The 18,944-nt window shown below is 39.0% G+C and overlaps 1 protein-coding gene across 6 annotated transcripts in view; it reads right to left on the bottom strand.

The window, feature by feature from the left end:
• Window positions 1–18,944, bottom strand: part of atp10b (ATPase phospholipid transporting 10B) — a 258,000-nt gene that overhangs the window by 186,455 nt on the left and 52,601 nt on the right. For 2 of the 6 annotated variants that reach the window (XM_048543004.2, XM_059650616.1), the window contains one exon: window positions 13,128–13,192. The exons of 3 other annotated variants lie outside the window; for them this stretch is intronic. The gene's annotated coding sequence lies outside the window, so the exon portion shown is untranslated. Of the gene's footprint in view, window positions 1–11,100; window positions 11,169–13,127; window positions 13,193–18,944 lie in introns of all 6 variants that reach the window. One more of the 6 variants, XM_048543005.2, reaches the window with a different exon arrangement.

Below are 18,944 nucleotides of genomic sequence, written 5' to 3'. Positions count from 1 at the left end.
AGACATGGACTTATTTAGGGAATGTGAAACAAAGAAAGTTGGAGTCAGGTCTTTTATTGATAAAGAATTTTTGTGTTTATTTAAAAAACTAAAGATAAGTATAATACAAGAAATAAAGGCAAATGCATTAAACAGGAAAATTGACACAATCAACTGTACAAGACTGTAATAGTATTAAATACATTATTAGCTGAATCAAACATTATTAGAACCTAAAGACCACAGTTCTAATCACAGAAACTTGAATCAGGCTTCCTACCCTTGGGGTTCCCTGCAGTGTCACCACCCACCTACCACTCCCTGCTAGCTAGGTCAGAATCTTTCAGGTCACAGGAGTTTCAGCTTACTACTGAAGAATACACAATTTTGAAATGCAGCTGGCTGTTCCCACTTGCTGTACCCAATGCCTGGAGGAAGACTGTGGCCTCCGAAGGCCTCACAGTCTAGTGTGCCGATGCTTTAAGGTGCTTCATGGATCTATTGGGTAAGTACTTGGTTTTCTTTCCTTTCTACGGTTTTTTTGGGACCAGTTTTCACCTCAGGATGTGTCTGAGGCCTTGTGGTGCCAGTCGGGTCAGTAGTTCTTGGAGTTTGTCAGTTCTTAGATGTGTTGGTCGTGGTTGGTTGCTGTTGGTTCCTCTGGTTCAGAACAGGCCGGTGTTAGTAGCTGTTGGAATTGCTGTTGGGATTCCCCTCTTGGAGATAGCTCTTAGAAATAGCTGCTGGAATTAGCTGTGGGAATTCTTCTTCTGGAGATAGGTCTTCAGACCACTCCTGGGATAGCTGCCTCTGGTGAGGTCGGGACCTGCAGTTCTACTGAGAGTGGGCCCCTTATCTACACATCAGATCTGCATCTTCCATTGTGTTCCTGGTGTTCCTTTTGAAGACAATTGGTTTCCTGATAGTTCAGAATACGTACGAATGGATTTTGATTGAAGTTGAATGTCTCTCAGTGAATGTATTTCATGTGAAGTTGAATGTTCCATTTCTTTATAGGCTCTGTACTGTCTGTGCTGGGTACCCTGAGGTGTTAGAGTGCCAGGTTTGGTTGATTGTTCAATTAGAGTGGAATTGTAAATTGGAATTCCAGGCTGAATAGTAATCCCAGACAGAAATCATTCTATCTCTTTTGTGCTTTTGCAGCCTGAGCCCAGGATTTTGTCCAGTATTTTAGATGTCAGAAACATCCAGAATCTTGTCCAGTATTTCAGAAGATGGGGACTTTTGTTCACCAGTGTATTTAGTAATATAGACCTTGAGTGTTGTTGAGGAATAACACATATTATTGAAACTTTGCATCTAGCAGTCATCAGGACAATCCATAACAATTACCAAAATAAAGAAAAACAACAATGTTGTTGAATGGGAGGAGAATGTCGTTTGGTTGACCAGTACATCTGGCTGGGAGAAGTGTTGCCATGAAAATGAACCAGTTAATAATGACCAATAATTAGCTACAAATTTCTTCTTAAAGTTTTGGTAAGGCACATTGAAAAATCAAAGTCAAGGTGTTGATTTGAATAATTATACAGCTGTCACTTATTTTGGCAAATTGAAACAGGTGCTGTGTGTACGCATGTTTTACTGTTCACATATACACCATGAAGGATTCCTTCACCTTTTGAGGGACATACAGACATGCATTTGGACGGCAATACTATACTCATGTGCTCATTGGACATTGCTAGTCTATTGACATAAGGAAGGCATAGATGTTTGCCCTGCAGGACAATATCATTGCAATCTCGACATGCTACTATTGTGTGACTCAGTGAACTCATGAACTCAGCAACCTGTGCAGTTCTGTTCAACATGTAAACCCAAATAGATGATATTGCCATTAGATGCCCACCAGATCTAACTGTCAAACATTCTTGTTGGGTTTCACAAGAACTGCGTCTTTGACAAAATTACATAACCTCCAAGCTCCAAGCCATTTACGATCCTGAATGGAAAATATATTGTTGGTGTTCCTTCAGGGTTATTGGGTCAAAATCCTGGAATTCCCTCCCCAGGATTCTGGTCTACCCACAGCACATGGTTCTGAAGCAATTCTAGAAGACAGCTCACCACTGGTGGAGCATCTCTTTTATGATGCTTTTGTGTAGTTGCAAAATGAGTAGCATTCGCAGCCAACAAGATACTGCTGTCAAGCTAAAAATGAAACATTTTAATGGGTGCTATTCAGCGGAATGATGCTCAGTACATAAAGAAAACATCCCGCTCTTAGCTGAATGCTGATACGTGAGCTTTCTGCCAAACAGGCAGAAACAATGTTAATTTAGTGTTTTGCCTGGAGGATGGCCTTCTGGCTATAGCATTTCACTCAAGCATTAGCCTAGATTATTGCTCATGTTCTATAGCGTGGTCACAAACTTCTGACTGAGTCCAAAGAGTTACAAGATCAACTAGGCTTTAATTTTTTTCATCCAAATTGTACTGAAGAATTCGTTAGTGCAAACAAATAACACCTTATCAAATCAAGTGTTGGTGCTGTAAAATTGAATTTCAAATTTGCCAAAAATACAGGGACTTAGCTGGGTCACCTCAAGTGGAAGTTGTTTATTAATATACTACAGTCTTGTCTAAAGCTGAAGATGTGGCAACAAAATTATTATAGAGGTTAATGACTCATACATTTGCATAAATCAGAAACAATTTTTCACATTACATACAAACCGTCAAGGAACTCATGTTTCTTGTCCTTTTAGTTGGTAATAGAAATATTTTAGAGTGGAAGCTTTAAACAAAAAACTGACTAGGAAACAACATAGGTCGTGTATAAAAGAGCTGAGAAATATTGACAAATATGCTGCAGTTTGAAAATACATCTTGCCTTACAGGGATAGTAAATTTTATCCTTGGCCTATCCTCTATCATCCATAAGCTACTGGAAGACAATGTGAAAAACTTCCTCGGGGCATGAAATCCAAATTCTTGAGTTCTGATATTACTGACCATGAAAAATTTCAAGAATTGAGAGACAAATAATGCAAGGTGGCGCTTGTATTATTTCAAAACATGTCCTGTGTTAACTCAAAAACTGATGCTTGATATTAAAATGATCACTCGTGAATCTCCCATGATTGCGATAATCCATTATGCTATTATGATTTCATCTCCTAGTAAACTGATGGGCTACTATTTTACAATGTCTGCAGCTACAGTCTACTGTGTTACAAGAAATAGATTATTCTGCTATTTCGGAAAGGTTGTGTTTAATATTGGCAATTCCTTTAAGTTACAAAATTTGTATTATAAGCCTTAATTTCAAAACCTGTAGTTTCCAGATGTTTGCAGATTCCCAGTTCCAACTCAAATAATAAATTTCCTTAATGAGAACCAATTAAACTGGAATCAATTTAAGCAGAAAGGTTTCTGTTTTTATACTTGCCATTCTAAATTTATGATGCCTGAGCTGCAATAGAGTCTTACAGTTTCACATCAGGAAATAAGGATCACCAATAGCAAAGATAGTTAGATGAGAGCACATTTTACCAGCTATGGTTGTGTTCATAGAATCAGAGAATGTTTACAGCACCAAAGAAAGGCATTAAGTCCAGTGTCTTAGATAACAAGGTGTAGAGCTGGATGAATACAGCAGGCCAAGCAGCATCAGAGGAGCAGGAAAGCTGACGTTTCGGGTCTAGACCCTTCTTCAGAAGGAAGGTCTTGACCCGAAGTGTCAGCTTTCCTGCTCCTCTGATGCAGTTTGGCCTGCTGAGTTCATCCAGCTCTACACCTTGTTATCTCAGATTCTCCAGCATCTGCACTTCCTACCATCTTAAGCCCAGTATCTTTGCTGGCCCTCTGAAGGAATTATTCCTATTTCCCTGCATTTTCTCTATAGCCTAGCACTTTTATTTTCTTTTCAGATAATAAGCCAAATTCCATTTAAAAACCTCATTTGATCTTCTACCAGATCTAATGTTTCCAATCTTTCTACACAATTGAAAGTGCTTCGACCATTTTCTTGGATCCTTTTTGCGCCATACCTAATACATTCACATCCTTCCTAAAGGTTACTGTAAGTCATTAGTTTTATGCTTCTCTCAACCTTATTCTTTTCCGATTTTGTTTCAATCATCTTCCCGTTCTCCATCTGCCTGTTATCACCTTCCCTTTTAAGCTAAAGGTAGTGGATCGTACAGATGGAAAGTGTTGAACTTTGCAGGATAACTCTTTTTCATGGTAGGTGCAGGCAAAATGTATCATGCTGTCTTTGGCAGCTAGCTTTTCATCTCATAACTCATTTCACACTATGCTCTTGTTTCTATTGCATCAACTATTCTCTTTCACTATTCCTTCCTCTGCTCACAACAATTTCGCAATATATTATCTCGCCTAAATATTTGGTTCTCTTCGCTGCCTCTCAACATTGTCACTGCATTGCTCCAGTCATATTCTTCCTCCTACAACACAAATTACCTCCTTGCTGCACTAATGTTCTTGCAATAAGAAATGACTTGAAGCATTTTCCTGTCATACTGATTCAATTCCTACATTATCCAAACACCTCATCTTCCATTCCTAATCAGCTTGGAACTCAATAGCTCTCTATCTGCTTCTTATTAAGCTATATCCAATCTACCTGTTCTCTGTGAATCATATTTGAAGAAGTAGCACAGGAAGGAGGGCTTAACATCTGTGGGGCATTGGGACCAGTGCTGGGCAAGAGGGCCAGATGGTTACATCTGAACAGAGCACAGACTAAAATTCTCAGGGGGAGCTGTGAGGGAGGATTTACACAATTTTGATAGGGGCGAGGTACCAGGAAAAAGCAGCAGAGAGAAGAGATGAATAATGATGAATATTGAAAGTGCTGAAATTAGATGCAGAGAACATGCAAAGTAGGTTAGCATGGTGTTGGAATAAGTAAGTGTTAGTAGAAGCAGGAAGAGAGTTAAAGATTGAAGAACTGTAGGCACAGGTTTCTACATAGCATTATTAAATTGATAAAATTGTAACAGGACTAGACAGAATAGATACAGGAAGGATGTTCCTGATGACAGGGGAGTCCAAAAGCAGTGGTCACAGTTGAGGATACAGAGTAAACCTTTTAGGACTGTGATGGGGAGAAATTTCTTCAGAGTGTGGCAAACACGTGCGATTTGCTACCATAGAAAGCATTTGGCCAAAACATTGTATGATTTCAAGAAAGAGTTGCATATAGCACTTGGGGAGTTAAAGGGGTCAAAGGATATGTGGGAAGAGCAGGTTGCATCTTTTACTATAGAAATTATTGAGTTGCATGATCAGCCATGATCATAATGAATGTCGAATCAGGCACAAACTCCAAATGACCTGCTCCTGCTCCTATTTTCTTTGTTTCTCATAATGAAATTTAAACTATTACATGGACAGAATGGGAATTAGATATTCATAGAACGTAGAACATTACAGCACAGTACAGGCCCTTTGGCCCTCAATGTTGTGCGAACCTGTCATACCAATCTGAAGCCCATCTAACCTACACTATTCCATGTATGTCCATATGCTTATCCAATGACGACTTAAATGTACCTAAAGTTGGCAAATCTATTACTGTTGCAGGCAAAGCATTCCATTCCCTTACTACTCTGAGTAAAGAAACCACCTCTGACATCTGTCCTATATCTTTCACCCTCAATTTAAAACTATGTCCCCTCGTGCTCGCCGTCACCATCCAAGGAAAAAGGCTCTCCCTATCCACATTATCTAACCCTCTGATTATTTTATATTTTTCAATTAAGTTACCTCTCAACCTTCTTCTCTCTAATGAAAACAGCCTCAAGTCCCTCAGCTTTTCCTCCTAAGACCTTCTCTCCATACCAGGCAACATCCTAGTAAATCTCTTCTGCACCCTTTCCAAAGCCTCCACATCCTTCTTATCATGCAGTGACCAGAACTGTACGCAATACTCCAAGTGCGGCTGCACCAGAATTTTGTACAGCTGCAGCATAACCTCTTGGTTCCAGAACTTGATCCCTGACTCCTGTCTGTTATTCAGAAGAGATATGGAAGAAAAACCTGGACAGGGTGGCAGTATTGATCAAGGAAAGCAGTTCTTTAATATACGAGAGGGTTCAAAGACTAGAACTGTTTGATTTGATTTAAACAACAGAAAGGGATTGTTGTATGATTGAGTGTTTACCACAGATCTCAAAATAGGAAGGAGGAGTTAGAAGATCTGTAGTCAAATACCAATGTACAATGTATAACCATATGTGTAGGATTGATCAAGTCATTGTGGTGGGCCAGAATATTGCAGTGACTGGTAACAATGAGATTAGATCAGCAGCTTAACAATCAGCCAGTCTTTATAACATTTGGTCCCCTGTGGAACCAGGCTACCCAGAAAATTAAGCAGTTAACATTTGCCACAGCATCTAATCTAAATGAAAATAGGATGATTAATCATAAAGGTCACAGCATTAATATATTACTCAGTCCAGTTGCATTGTTAATGAAAATAAAAAGCTGTAAAATATCCAACAGAAGCAGAGGAGATACAACAAGCTAAATACAATGGTGAAAATGTTCAGTGAATTGGTAGTACAGAACCTGAAAGTTGCAGAAAAAAATACACGTTTTATTTAAGCCCTTCATCTTGAAGAATCTGGACAATTCACAGGAATACCAGTCTAAAGGGAAACCAACATTTATATTTAATAAAAGGACAGGGCTCGTCTGTAACTGTTAGAGGCAATGTCATCAAGAATGCATTAATGATGACTGCTGTTTTATTTCACTCATAGGACATGGGCATCGCTGGCTGGCCAGCATCTATTGCCTATCCCTGGTTACCCCTGAGAAGATGGAGGTGAGCTGCTTCCTTGAACTGCTGCAGTCCATTTGGTATAGGTAGATCTATAATGCTATTAGAGAGGGATTTCTAGGATTTTGTTGCAATGACAGTGAAGGAACAGAGTGATACTTTTCCAAATCAGGACAGTAAGAGGCTTAGAAGGGAACTTGCAGCTGGTGGCATTTCTGTGTATCTAATGCCCTTCTTGCTGCAACTGCCAAGCTATGATTAAACCTTAAATCAGTCAGGTTGACTCTGATTGGTGAACGCATGGGAATTTCATATTGTTGCAGTAATGAGAAGTGATGAGAAAGACTTGTTATTGGTTTTCACAACAATGGTGCTGGTGTTATATATTTATTTGTTTTAATAAAAGAAACTCTTCTCAAAATGTTCATACTTCTGTCATCTACTTTGTTCATCCAAAATTCAAAATGGACAGCGACAATTAAAAGAATAGTAGAATTAGTTTGGTAGACAAGAAAAGGCGTGAATGTAAAAATTACATAATTTTGTTGTGTAAATCATTTGGGGATGAGATGGGGAGACCTAAACATTTATGATTACACTATCATATAGCCTCATAAATTCAAACAATAAAAACATACTTTTATGAGGCTGTTGCAAATTATTTTGATATCAGATAAATGGCTGCAGAAATCTTAGTCAAACAAGCTTCTTGATGATGCTGAGTGACTCGTACAGAGGGTTCCCGATTTACAAATGTTCAGCTTGCAAATGTTTGTACTTACAAAGATAATCTTTTGCAGGAAAGAAATTTCACAGATCCAGCATATGAGCATTTCCTGTATTTATGAACAGCTACTTTATATTGACCTGCATATTGCCCTTACGTACAAATCAACTTACAAATGAATGGAACCCATTCACAACCCAGGAGCTGCCTGTATCTTCCTCATTCTGCAGTTCCATTATTCACTTTAGGGGAATATTGTGAGAGGCACAAAAACCCATATAGAAACAGAGGAGCATATAAAATGAAGGCATGACAAGGCCATTCATCCTTCAGTAGCCTAACTTTTTGAGCCCGCTCTGCCATGGAATATGATAATGGGTGATCATCCAATTCAGTACACTAATCCTGCTTTCTCCCAAGACATTTGTCCTTAGAATTATATCTACATCTTTCTTGAATATCTTCACTGTTTTTGTCTCAACAGTTTTCTGTGGCAGAAAATTCCACAGACTGCGATGGCTGTTTGGGTAAAGAATTCTTCCACATCTCTGTCCAAAAAGGCCCTGTCCTTAGACAGTAACCCTGGTCATCGGGAACACCCTTCCTGCAATGACTATGTCTAATCCTGTTAGAATTTCAAAGTTTCAATGAGAACCCCTTATTATTCTCAATACTAAGTATATCGTCCTAACCAATCCAGTCTCTCCCTGTGCGTCTGTCTTGCCATTCTAGGATTTTGGGAATAACCATTTCGAGCACCCTTATTGATGCATCCCCAGGTCTATCCAGGCATCAGAATCCCCTTTCAGTGACCCAGATAATAACTTGTCCAGCAATTTTACTGCTTTCCCAAGTTATGGTCATGTGACTTATGCTACCCTCTCTGCCTCAGTGGTTGGGATCCTCACAGGAGTTATCAAATGTTTGCCTCTTGGAGATGAAGCTTTCACACATTGCATGTAGAAGTTTAAAACTTGTAGAAGATGTAACCATTGTGAAATATAGGAATTATGGCAGATTCAAAGATATCTTTCACAGGCATGCACAGTAATAGGAATTCAGCAATAGTAGAGTGGATTCTTCCCCATTTGGATTGAGACTCCGAGCTGAATTGAAGGTGCCTCAATTTGCACAAGTGTCTTCAGTGACCTCTGGTGTCTGCGTGAATGTGGCAGTACTGTGTCTGACTGGCTTCACCTCATCAGTGGAGTTAAAGTGGAGTTTTGTCAAACATGATATCAACCACTTTGGGAGTACTCTTTGGGTAGAGAATTATTAAATCCTGCGCCGTCACTGTCGCTGGATCAAAATCCTGGAATTTGATACCCAACAGCATGGTGGGTCTACCTAGAGTAGGTGGACTGTAGCAGTTCAAGAAGGAAGCTCACCACCACCTCTTTAAAAGGACAGTTAGAGATGGACAATAAATGCTGGTCAACCAGCAACATCCATATCCCAAAGAAAGTTTTGAAAAAGTCTTCAGCAGATTTAACGGACTCTGGCAACCCTAATCCCTACAGGCAGTACATGCCCAACCAGTCCTTTTGATACAAGGACTTGTTCTGAGAGGCTACAGAATTCAGCAGTGACTTGATACAAAGGCCTGAGATACTCTTGATCCTTCATGGCAGGGAGGTTGATTCTGAACTTGCGGAGCATAACGTTGAACTGTACCAATATTCATTAACTGCCGTATTGAGTGATATGTGGAGAATGCAGCTCTTGCTGCTTTGGCTCCTGGTCCAGTTGGTGTGGCTCCTCCTGTTGCTCTTGATCAAAAGATCCACACTACACAAGTTGTTCCAACGCTGTAATGATGTCTGACAGTAGGATAGACCAGGTCAAGTTGAGCAAAGTAAATGAAATGTTGTAAGGCAGGATTGAAGGCACTGTCTCAGAAAACATCCAGGGAGCATAGACCTTTCACATAGGCAGAATAGCCAGCCGTTGTGCTGTGTCACTGTTTCTAGTTTTGCAGCCTATCCATTTCATTCAGCAATTACTTCCTGCTGAACTTGTATTTTGTTGAGATAACAAGGTGTAGAGTTGGATGAACACAGCAGGCCAAGCAGCATCAGAGGAGCAGGAAAGCTGACGTTTCGGGCCGAGATCCTTCTCCCTGATTAGACAGGATTAACAGCCCCAATTGGGGAATGCATATTTCATGAGGTCTTCCTCACTGACCTCTTTACAGTCACTACAGCCGTTAAATTCAGAATCCTGGGTTAAAGCCATAATTAATTAGTTGCTTGAAAAATGCAATCACTGAGTGGAAGGTATCGGTATGCTTTGAACAGGGCTCCAGTGGAACACAAAATAAATGAATCGGGTCAGGTTTCTGTGGCATTTTTCAGCCATTTAACGTCCTCCTAGCCTGTCACCATAGCTGGTCATCAGATTTTAGTCCAGTGGTTTCCATTTTACACACTTATTGAACTGAAGTGACCTAATTACAATATTTTCTGTTTTGAATTCAGGTAATAATTCAACAGTATTTTTCTTAACTTAATATTTTCTTGATATTAACTTAATATTTTTTCTGTTGGAGTATGAACTGAAATTTACATAATCTTTTCTTTTCCCACAAGGGGTTTTGTTTCCATCTCCAGCTAAAAATTATGGATTTGCTCGTAAACCTATCCACCAGGCAGATGGGCAACTGAAATCACCCACACTACCTAGATGCCACTGTCCATGACTTGTAAAACTAGGAAGAGCAGGATCTTTCCTCAGGACTCCACAAGGAAAGTTTAGGCCTCTTGATAATCTTTGCATCCATAAGACCATCCTGACAGTCCCTCGTCCACATTTAATAGAATGAATTCTGACCTCATCACCTAATCACCCAAAGTCTACCCAGAGCTGAAATCCTGATGCCAAATCATTTTGAGCAGGATAAAAACCAACTATTGCCAACAGTTATTGGCACTGGATAAGTATGTTGCAGTCTGATGATAAACACAGTAAAAGATGGGGATTCTAGGTTGAAAAGATATGCAAATAAAATTCCTTTTCCTCGTATCTCACCTCTTCTTCCCATGGTAATAATATTCTGGAAAAGATGGGGTGTTACTGTACACTGAGTTGCACATACAGTTGTCAAGGATCTTCTTGTGGTTGCACAGAAGCAACACAATTGAAGATCTACAGGCAAGATATATTAAATAGAAAAGCATGCAAGTGATGAAGCAAATTATAACAGTAATGGAAAGATTATAAAATTCACAGCAATTCAGGTATTAAAAAATGTCCAGAATAAAACATGCCACTTTATTTGAACATCATCCCAAAAAGTAGATTATTCCAGAGGTTTTTCTGATATTAAAAATACATATTGGCCAGTCATGATTTGAAAGTTAAAGAATGCTTGAGCAGACACACCAACGTTAAAATTCAAAGTCAACATACTGCAGCAGATTTTAATCAATGTTGTACAATCAAATGAGTCTAACTAGTATTTCCCATCAGTCGATGAGCCATGTCAATATGAAACAAGAAATTCATCTCATAACAAGGGTCATAAGCATAAAAGTAATTAAATCTTTCTAACAGGCTCAGTTATCAAGGGATTGATTTGTTTTTAAAACAGCAAATAGGCAAAATAGAAGCATCTTACTCTTGCAAACTCAAACTATCTGCATTGAAGGTCGCCACATATTAACAAGTTCAACTTCTGAATAATTTCTGTAAAGGGAAATGAGATATCAAAAGTCTCAAAGCTGTTTTTTTAAAATTATAATGTGTAGACACTATAATATGTGCTTTCAATCTTACTAGAACAAAGGCAAATAAAATAAATTTACATTTGTCCTTTGCCAGTTGCTTTATGGACAATGATACATGTTTGTGTATCATCTTTAGTATTGTGAAATCTTCCAAGATGCATCGCAGAAACATTATAAAATTAAATTTAACAGGAAAGCATGTAAAAAGTCATGAAGGAAGATGGTCAAATGTCTGGTTAAAGAGTTTGTATGAATGAGTGTCTTTAGGTGGAGAGAAGTAAGCAGGGAATACCAGAGCTTAGGGCCTAGACATCTGAAAGTTTAGATGCCAATATAATATCAGAGAAACATAGAATGGTAACAGTATAGAAGGAGTCCACTTGACCCATGATGTTGTGCTGCCTTTCTAAAAGAGCAATACATTTAGAACTATGCCCTTGTCTTTTCTCTGTAGCCCAACACATTCTTCCTTAAGCCTTAATTCAGTTTCCTACCACTACACTCTTCGGCACTGCATTCCAGATCCTAACTATTCATTACATTAAAAAAAAGCTTTCCTTAATATACATTGCTGTTTTTCTCCCCCCAAGTAAAATCTTCTTATTCTTTCTGCTTGGTGATGCCCAGAAGTTGACAATTTAAAGTAAGGCTAAACCAGTGTCTTGTACAGGTTTAATATAATTTCCTTGCCATTGTCTCTATTTATAAAGCCCCAGGATATAGAATGCTTTAGTAAATGTCTCCTTAACCTGTTCTGACACTTCCAATACCACCAATACACCCATTTCCCTCAGCTCCGCTACCCCCTTTAGAATGGTACTCTTCATTTTATATTGCCACTCCACCGTAGTTCAATCAAAATTAATTTTGTTCATTCACTGGATTAAATTTCATTTGTCACTTGTCTGCCCATTCCACCAACCACTCTATGTCCTTTTAAAATTCTACACCCTACTTCTCACAGTTCACAATATCTGCAAGGTACATACCATTGGCAAACTCAAATTGTGTCCTGTATAGAAAGATTTAGTTCAAGGTCCTGACTCCAATCCCTTGAGACCTCCGCTATAATACTTCCTCCAAGCTGATAAATACCTCTGAAGCAGTCTCCTATTTCATGTCACTCAAACAATTTCATATCTATCTCGCTATTGCTCCTTTTAGTCTGTGAGTTTCTAACTTTGCTAACAAGTCAATTTTGTGACACTTTAGGAAATGTCTTCAGGAAGTCAATGAAAACTGTTTCAATTGCATTGCCCTCATCCGTACTCGCTGTTACCTTATCAAAAATAAACTTACACAAGTTAGTTAGCTCTGAACAAAAAGGATTGAAATGGAGTGCTATGATGCAATTAGAGCACCATATGAATGGTGGATTAAAGGGCTATTATAAGGGTTGGCAGGTCACTTGTGTCTCATGATGGACTAATAAATAACTATTTAATGAAATGCAGCTGGAGAAATACAGAAGAAGAATTCACTGCTGTACAAAAACTCAGAACAAGAATGTTTATAAATTATTTGACAGATGAATGGAACTGATATCAATAAAAGTGACACATTTTGATAAGTGTAGTGATAGTACCTTGGCCACTTGTCAAATATATCTTTGTTGTTTTTCTTAAACTGTATATATTTACATCAAGCAAGTATTCCTTCATTCTGTGAGGTGTATTGCTTTACTGCAGAGTAGCTGATAAATGGAATCAGGCATCAGGTCTGTGGTAGATCCTTTCAAATAATTTTATTTAAGTTGTAAATCAGCAGGGATGCACTGATAAATATGCTAGCCCTTAAGGGGACAGTGAAAACAATTCATTGGCCAATATTTGGACACAAATCAGAACCGAAGCACCATTTGAAACAGTAGAGTCCATTAATTTGATAGCACACAGCAAATGCTGACAGATCCAATTACCTCACTTGGATGACAAGTGGACAGCAAAGGTGCCATATGTCATGGCCATCAGTGCCAAACACCTCCTAGGAGACAGAAAGTTCAAGAAAGAAAAATAAAATATTGTAACTGTTTCCATTGGAACAATCAGACCAGAACAACAAAAACAGATTTTCCAACAATTTTCAACACTAAAGGGCAAACTCAATAACATTGCAAGTCCACATGTATTGCAGTACCCTTCTGTCTCCAAAGACAACAAACATGGAGTGAACTGTTCATTTCAGATGGGTCTCTTCATAAGGCCTGACTTTGATGGTTTCATGCGGTCATATTTGCAAGCATTCTTGAAGCAGAGATTTGGATGTTTGATTTACCTGAGCCAATGAACCCACCCCTGTTTATTGCTAATTATCGTGAGGCTTCTTATGGAGAGGATGAAGTCCAGAATAGGTCTATCGGCACAAAAATCTCACTGTGCTTCCAACTACAGTTGGTTTGCAAATAAATGCAATCATTAAATATGAAACTAGCAAAGGCCTTCAATGTGACATGAAGGAGTGAAATGCCCCTGCATTTTCTGCAGTCTCCTAAGATCGTAAGGTCAAAAGAAATAAGAGCCGAAGTAGGCCATTTGGCCCATTGAATCTGCTCTGCAATTTAATAAGACAATGATTGATCTGATAATCCTGAACTCCACTTAACTGGCTTTTCCCAACAGCCTGCAATTATCTATAAATTAAAAATCAGCCTATTTCAGTCTTGAATATATTTAATGACCCAGATGCAACAGCTCTTTGCAGTATGAATTCCATAGATTCACAATTTTGAGGTTGAGAGAAGAAATTCCTCTACATCTCTGTTTTAACTGAACAATGCCTGCCTTTATCTGAGATTATGCCCCTCTGGTCTTAGATTCTCTCACAAGGGGAACGACCTCACTACATTTATTGTGTCAGGCCCCTAAGAATCTTATATTTCAATAAGCTCATCCTTCATTGCCTAAACATCAATGAATCTCGGCCTAACCTATTCAACCCCTCCTTTTAATAAAATCCCTCAATGTGCATGATCAATCTAGTGAACCTTCTCTGGACTAATGCCAACATGCCTTTGCTTACAGAAGCAGACCAAACTGTTTATAGATTCCATCTGTGGTCTGGCCAGTGCCTTGTATAATCCACCAAGACTTCTTTATTTTTATAGACTATTTCCTTTGAAATAAAGATGAACATTCCATCTGCCTTCATACTACCACCTGAATTTGCATACTGGTTTTTTGTGATACATAGATGATGACTCTATATTCCAGTGGTGTTGCAGATTTTTGCATTCTTTCTTCACTTAAATAATATTCAGCTCCTCTATTCTTCATTCCAAAGAGCATAATCACACATTATATTCCATCTGTCAAGTCTTGTCTGCTCCCTTCACCTGTGTATGGCCCTGTGTAGCCTCGTTGTATCATCCTTACCACTTGCTTCCCAGGTGTTTTTGTGACATCCACAAATTGGTAATAATATGATATAATGTAATATAATATAGTATAATATAACATAGAGTATAAATAATTGTGGCCCCAGTGCTGAACCCTGTGGTACTGAACTAGTTAAATGTCACCATCCTGAAAATACTCCTTTTGTCTCAAATCTCCATCTTTTATCAGTTAGCTATTCTTCTATTCATGCTATTAGATATGTTTACACCATGGGCTCTTGTCTTTTTAAGTAGCCTTATATATGGCATTTTATCAAGTGTCTTTTGGAAATCTTCATATATTACTTCTACGGGATCCCCTCTTACATTACCTTCTTGTTACCTCCTCAAAGAATTCTAATAAATTTGTCGGGCATAATTTTTCCTTCATGAAGTCATATTGAATCTGTTTGATTTGATTTAGCAAACTCTGAAATTTTCCGTTTCCGAATGTTAATCTAACTATAGATTTGTATAGTTTCCTTTTTGTTTAATCTTGTTTTTGAGGGAAGTGTTATATTAGCAGATATGCTAGCATCCTTCTTCACTGAGATATTTCTTTGCTGCGAGTCAGGAACTATTTTCTTAGATATAGAACATAGAACATAGAACATTACAGCACAGTACAGGCCCTTCGGCCCTCAATGTTGTGCCGACCTGTCATACCGATCTCAAGCCCATCTAACCTACACTATTCCATGTACATCCATATGCTTGTCCAATGACGACTTAAATGTACCTAAAGTTGGCGACTCTACTACCGTTGCAGGCAAAGCGTTCCACTCCCTTACTACTCTCTGAGTAAAGAAACTACCTCTGACATCTGCCCTATATCTTTCACCCCTCAATTTAAAGCTATGCCCCCTCATGCTCGCCATCACCATCCTTGGAAAAAGGATCTCCCTTTTCACCCTATCTAACCCTCTGATTATTTTATATGTTTTCAATTAAGTCACCTCTCAACCTTCTTCTCTCTAATGAAAACAGCCTCAAGTCCCTCAGCCTTTCCTCATAAGACCTTCCCTCCATACCAGGCAACATCCTAGTAAATCTCTGCACCTTATATCTGCCATTGTTCATCAACTGCCTATTTTGCTAACCTTCTTTCCTGATCAACTCCAGCTACTCTGAATTCATTTCTTTGTAATTGCCCTTTTATAAAAGTTTAGCACAATTGTTTCTGATGCGAGTTTCTCACTCTCACTCCTCTGTCACATTTGTTCTCATATAGCATATTGATAGAGTTACAGAATTGTAGAGCACAGAAACAGGTCCAATCAGTCCATGCTGAACATAATCTCAAACTAAATGAATGATTTGCATGATAATATAGAAGACATGGTTAACAAATTTACAAACTTCACCAAAATTGGTGGCATCATAGACAGTGAAGAAAGTTTTCTATGATTACAGAGGGAGATTGATCAAATGAGTCAATGGACTGAAAAATGGCAGATGGAGTTCAATCTGGATAAATATAAACTATTACATTTTCTATTACAAATGGAGCCAGGACTTACAGAATTAATAGTAGGGCCTTGGATAGTGTTGTAGAACCGAGGGATCGAGGGGTTCAGGTACTTAATTCTCTGAAGAGTGCATCACATATAGACAGGATGGTTAAAAAGGCATTTAGGATGGTTCCCTTCTTTGCTGGGTCCTTTGAGTACAGGAGTTGGGAAATCATGTTGAGGTTGTACAGGACATTGGTGTGGCGTCTTTAGGAGTTCTGAGTCCAGTTCTGGTCACCATGTTATAGGAAGAATATTATTAAGCTAGAGATGGTTCAAAGGAGATGTACCAGGATGTTCCCAGACATGGAGGGCTTGAGTTATAAAGAAAGGCTAGATAATCTGGGACTTTTTTCATTAAAGCATAGGAGGCTGAGTGGCAACATTACGGTGGTTTATAAAATCGTGAGAGGTATAGATAGGATTAGTGATAGGTGTGTTTTCTCTAAACTGGGGCATATCAAGACTCGGGGGCATATTTTTAAGGTGAGAGGAGGGAGACTTAAGACAGACATGAGGGGCAATTTTTTTACGCAGAGGGTGGATCGTGTGTGGAATGAACTTCCAGAGGAAATGGTGCTTGCAGGCAGTTACAATGTTAAAAGAGGTTTATATAAGTACATAAATAAGAAAGGTTTGGGGGATCTGGGCCTGTTTTTGCAGGACAGGGCCCACTTTCCAGCAGAAACGGTGTCATAAAGGTATGACAGCAGATAATATTTTCCATGTTTAAGCAATTATCCAGAAAACAAAAGCTAAGTTATGGATTAATTACTTTTGAAAGTATAACATTGTACAACAGTGTGCAAACATTTACAAGTAGATATGTAAGTGAGGAGAGTTTGACTGTAAGCAATAACAAAAAAATGTTGAATTATATAAACTTTAGAAATTTAGATTAGATTGATATTGAAATCTACCTGTCATTAGTTCTTGTTAATGGAAAGAGCCCCAAGAAATATAATGCTTTGGGATCCACCAAAAAGGAACACTTACATTTTTCTTTCAGCGTAAGACTTTATTCTGAAGGTTTTCTTTTCATTTCTTCCAACTCTCTATTGATGGATCAACTACAGTGGAATGATACAGGTAGCTGGTTTCTTTCAAGACTTTAAAAATATTCCCATAAAAATATTAGTTCAGAAGCAATTGGAATTAATAAAACCCCAAAGGCTGGGACGGAAGAAACCATACTCCCTGCAGAACTTCCATAAGCAATGAAACCTGGGGCTAAACTTTCCATAGAACATATGGCTGCAGGCTTGTCAGGAAGGGACTGGGGAAAATTGGTATTTGGGGGTTAGTTTGTGAGTGGGGGAGGAGCGGTGTGGGTGAGGCAGCGTTCTGTTTAAGTGAAGAAAGCCAGTGTCATGGCACATTCCCTGGGAACCATTCCAGGGATGGACTGCTCCCCCCAATTAGCTACACTATGCAAATTCGGGCAATCTCCCAGTATAATATCAAATTATATCGAGGAAGTGGACTTCATGCCACACAGAAAGGACCTCATGAATGAGAGCCATTCTCACAGACCCAACAATTCCACTCATTGTTCTTCCCTTTCATTCCAAGTGTCTCAATGTCATTTCAAGAGGTTGATGCCGTTCCAGCATCAGAATTATTTATTAACTTAGCCAGAGGAGTGGTAAGAGGCATAATATTTATTATCCCCCAGATTCAGCTAGACACCTTAGCTTCATGGAATAAACATATCCTGGAAAGGGGATGTGTACACCAGGGATGACCTGGCCTAATCTCATTAGGTGCTGTGACCCTGTCATGTGGCCCCTTTGGCTGAGTCAGAGGACATTCTAGAATGGCTCAGAAATTGGGGATCAAGAAAGGACCCTTGGCAGCCATTCCCTCAGGTAAGACTTGGCCAGCAAAACTCTGTGCGAGAGTCACATTTGTACCAAGAAGCCCCTGAATGCACTCATTGGAGTTCAGTGAATTGAACCTAGCAGCCCATTCAGTTCATCAGATTGGCAGTACATCTGTTCTCCAGGCAGTCAGGCTAGTTTGGGGAAAGTTTACTTAATTGTTGTGTAAGAATTGTTTCTTTAACATACAAGTGTTCTCACAAAACTAAGTTTGAGCCAAAGTCCTTTGTTTATCTCATGCAGTAAGAGCGCTTGGGCAAATGCGGTTTATGAATAATAAAGCACTGGAAGTGTCTGTATAGATCATTTCACAGACAGCAGAAGTATGATCAGGGACAGTCAGTGTACCTTTGTCAGGTGGAAGTCGTGTCTATCAAAGTTGACTGAAAATTATTTGAGGAGGTGATAAGGAGTATAGATGTGGGCAGTGCGGTTGACGTAGCTTATATGGATTTCAGGAAAGTCTTTGACAAGGCTTCACGTGGTAAAGGCACATGGGATCCAGAGTAACTTGGCAAATTGGATCCAAGTTTGGCTTCGTGACTGGAGACAGTGGGTGGCAGCACAAGGCTGTTTGTGTGACTGGAGGGCAGTGTTCAGTCATGAACTACCAGGATCTGTACTGGGTCCCTTATTGTTTGTGATGTATATAAATGATATATAAGAAAATGTGGGGAAATGATAAGAAAGTTTGCAGATGACATGAAGATTGGCTGCTTAGCTGATAATGAGAGAAAGGTCTTAAGTTACTGGACGATACAGATGGATTGGTCAGATGAGCATATCACTGGCAGATGGAATCTAACTCTGATAAGGGCGAGGTAATGCATTTCTGAAGAAGTAATTGGACAACAGAGTACTCAACAAATAGTAGGACAAGGAGAAGCTTAGAGGAACAGAAGAATCTTGGGATGCTTGTCAACAGACCCCTGAAGGTAGCTGGTCAAGTTAAAAGGGTAGTTAAGAAGGCA

Source organism: Stegostoma tigrinum, chromosome 13, assembly GCF_030684315.1.
Source record: "Stegostoma tigrinum isolate sSteTig4 chromosome 13, sSteTig4.hap1, whole genome shotgun sequence".
In the NCBI taxonomy this organism is placed as follows: Eukaryota; Metazoa; Chordata; class Chondrichthyes; order Orectolobiformes; family Stegostomatidae; genus Stegostoma; species Stegostoma tigrinum.
This window is presented reverse-complemented; position numbering and strand designations above follow the sequence as displayed.